Source organism: Zalophus californianus, chromosome 2 (assembly GCF_009762305.2).
Source record: "Zalophus californianus isolate mZalCal1 chromosome 2, mZalCal1.pri.v2, whole genome shotgun sequence".
In the NCBI taxonomy this organism is placed as follows: Eukaryota; Metazoa; Chordata; class Mammalia; order Carnivora; family Otariidae; genus Zalophus; species Zalophus californianus.
Window position 1 is genome coordinate 114,084,926 of NC_045596.1, and position 3,904 is coordinate 114,088,829.

General features: G+C 34.5%; 1 long non-coding RNA gene across 1 annotated transcript; it reads left to right on the top strand.

Annotated features, from left to right (window-relative positions):
* Positions 1-858: 858 nt before the first annotated feature.
* Positions 859-3,264, top strand: LOC113925697. Its single transcript, XR_003521028.1, has 3 exons — positions 859-1,036; positions 2,716-2,932; positions 3,051-3,264. It is a non-coding gene; the product is annotated as an uncharacterized LOC113925697 (long non-coding RNA).
* The last annotated feature ends 640 nt before the right edge of the window (positions 3,265-3,904 follow it).

The window sequence follows — 3,904 nt, forward strand, 5'->3', positions numbered from 1 at the left end:
GGATGGTAAAGAAGAGATCAAATGTAACATTAATTTCATCATGCACTTCTAATATTAGACCTCCGCTCCCTTGGACACTGTTGAGGTGGGGAGTAAGTATGGGGGCAGGGGAGCAGGAAGCTCTCTGCACATGAAGATGTCTTAACTATGAAACTTGAACATTAGGTCTTAAGCTTTGACTCCAGCATTTTAGCTATACTAGTGCAACTCTGTTGCAGATAGTCACTGTGGCATATCAATAAATTAATCATTTGAATACCACAAAGTTCCAAGTCTATTTTCTCATTTCTGTCATGAGGACTATGACTTCAAAGGTAGCAAGCATCAGTGTTAGGCTACAGCAAAAAGTAGCTAGGCTTTCTGATTAAAGGGGAGGTAGCCTTTGCTGCATTCTGGAATCTGATAATGAGGACTAATGAGATCATACATTTATGGCATTTTTTTGTCTAATGTATGCTAAATATTCACATAGCTGAATGGCATACATAAGATTATTTGTGCATATGTGGGTTTACTTATGTTTCAATCACCTTATATTCAGCAAAGAAGGTGCCAGTTCATTGAGGGTATCTTTTTTTAAAAGCACAATGAAACAGGACACTTTGAAAAAATAATATGTAGCTTACTTAAGAGTGACAAATTTCAGTGAATATTTTTATATTCGGGAAAACACAATGTAATCAGACCATTTGTTTTATGGAAGTCTAAAGGAAAAAGCTGCCAAATACTTAAAAGTAGATACTTGCTAGGTAGGAAAAGTTCAGGTGTTCTGAGACTATGAGGTAATAAACTCCAGAATCTCTCTTGAACCCATTCCTCTGGAAGGTTTCTGCATTTGTGGACTGAAGTATCCAAGTACCAAGAGCTACATCTTTGAGAACCCAAGTATTTGGCATACTTTTCTGACTTAAGCAATGAGAGAGTGAAGTGGAAGAATGGAGTGGTGTGTGCAGCCATGTAAACAAGAGATTCATAAAATAAAAGAAAAATACCATGCATTTCCATCAGACTGAACTATGAAGCAACATATTCACAGGTAATAGTAACAGATATTGAATTTAAATTAAAAAAATAAAATGAAACCTTGATCCTTCCCCCGCCCAAAAAGAAGTTAACAGATATAATGAGCTGATCCCACCACCGTAATCCTTTAGTTTAGATGTGGAAATTGGGCATTTTAGACTATAACTTTTTGTCATGGTCTTTGAAAAATTCAAGGGGAAAATACTGAACTTCCTGATGTTATGGCTAGTGGTAGTTGGAATAATTAATGGAAAAATAATAAGGACTTTAGCACACTGATTTAGTGGAACACTTTATTCTGGTAATTAAGACTTTATGCTTTCTAAGTAGTTACCTGAAAATTAATATACTCCAGTTTCCTTGTTAGTTTGAAGTGATTCCTTCTTTAGAATTCCCATAACTTCCTATACACCACTTTACTGAAGCTCTTCTCATATCACAATAGAAGAGTTTGTTTATCTATCTATGACCATTTAATAATGAAGATTCTGTCTTATTTTTCATCCTCAGTCCTACCATGGCTATTAGCAAACAATAAAAATTTAATCATTTTTAAATAATTGTCTGAATAGCCAGATTTCTAAAAGTCTATGCTCAAGAGAAGCCTCAGATAGCTTCCCATCTGATTGAAAGCTTATTTAACCGCAATTGGAAAACCAGTCTGCCTTGCTTTCTTCCAATAAAATGTTAACCCTAACTTTTACATATACAGAAGAAATATCTCAAGAAAGCAGCACAATTTGCCTGAATAGAAAAGAAGGAAAATGTGATTTATTAAATTTTCTTTATATCTGTCTCATAATGATTTTTTGATGGCTGGAACTACCTAAAGAATGGTGCTGACATATACACATGCAAAATACTGCTACATAATAACTTTTATTCAGGTACAATATTCATCATCTATATATTTTTAGCATCTTTTAGCATTAGTATAGGAGTCACAACCTATAGCCCTTGAGGCAAACCCAGTCTTCAGCCTGTTTTATAAATAAAGTTTTATTGGAACACATCCACCCCACCCTTTTATATACGTCTGCTTTCAAGCTATCATGACAGAATTGAGTAGTTACAATAGACACCTGTAATTTGTAAAGTCTATACTATTTGCTTTCTGTTTTTTTATAAGTTTGTCAACCCCTATTGGACATAAACTCACTCAAAGTTCCATTCCTTAGCAAATTTTTAATATAATTCATAAAGTTCTTAAATTTTGTATGGTCTTGCAAAGTTTTATAATTAAAAAGAGTTGTATCAGCAGTACAGTTCCATGTTGTCATCTTTAATTTATATTTCCAAAGCATTTTTAATAGTTTATAGACTAAGCCTTTTGGTGTTGTTACAGAAGTCTTGATGGCTTTGAATTGAACTGGTTACATAAATTTAACTATTTATGCCAAAACTTATTTAAATGAATTAGACAATAAATTTCCCTGGGAAAAGAATGAATTAAGAGCCTTTTTGATCCTTCTTTTGAGTAAAAACATATTTACTCTTTATGTTAATTTGCCTCAAACCTATTTTTTTTTTTTTTTTTTTTTTGTATTTTCCTATCTAGGGTTTTTTTTTAAGGGGAAAGGGAACATAGATAGTCATATCATGGGACTTACAAATTCGATTTCTGGCTTGGAATAACAGTATGATATCCCTTCCCTGATCCTGTTCCTTTCATTTTCTCTCTTTCTGCCCCAGCTTTGGCAGGAGAACCATTTCTGAGAACCACAAGTTTTACCTCCTAGAGAAACAGAGGCAGAACTAAGCAAGGACTGATTACTGGGGATGACTTTACTACACTGCCCTAGCAAAGACTGAGAATTCAAGGAGAATATAAATAATACATAAAGGAGGATTCCAGCAAGTCAGAGGCAAGAATTTGCCAGAGGCCAGGATATCCATTAAGAGTCTCAAGGTACAGTTAGTTTTCCTTTCCTTCTCCCTGCTAAGTATCCTGATAGTAGGATTCTTTTTCACTTTTCTTTGGGAAAATACATTTTGCATCTTATCAGGATTTCTCTTTTTTTTTCCAGACCAAACAAGGTCAGAACAAAAGCCCAACTATTTTTCTAACACATATGTACACAAAACCTACACAATCCTTACGGGTATCCTCAAGATTGTTGCATTTAGACAAAGAAGAAGAGAAAGGGAAACAGAGATCCTCTTCCTCCTGGATATTTTCCATTGTTATTCAAATACTACAACTTTTTCTCTTAAAGAAGCCCTCCATTAACCCAATCATCATATAGCTGTTTCTCTTTTCCACAATAAAGCTAAATTTCTTGAAATAATTTATTAAACTCATGCCTCCTTTTCCTCCTTATGTGATTGCTATTAATTTTCTGCCCCCATAATTCTACTGAATCTGGGATCCAAAATCATTTAACTTGTTTACCCCAGTTCACTGAATATATTTTCTTTTTTTATTTGCATATAAGTGACCTTTAGCATTTCTTTTCATCCCTCCTTTCAGTTCTATAAAGCTACAAAGCTATTTCTCAAATCACACCACTCTCATTTGCTAAAGATGTATGTTCAGCTGCCTACTGTACATGTATGCTTGAGTGTCTTTCGGAAACATCATATTCAATACCTGAACATCTAAACTCATCATTTCTCAAACCTACCTTTTCTCCAGTGATCTTTTTTTAATTGTAGTATGGTAGTATTATGTCTACCCAGTTGCCTAATATGAGAGGCATTCATTTGATTATGGCACTTCTCTGTATGCAACTTTTCAAAGGCTTCCACTTACTTTTAGGAGAAAGTCTATACTCCTCAACCTGACTTACAAGTGCCACCATGGCCTGGTCCCTTCTTTCCTCTCCAACTTTGCCTTTTGAACTAGTATCCTTTGCCTTCTATAATCCAGCAACTATCACTG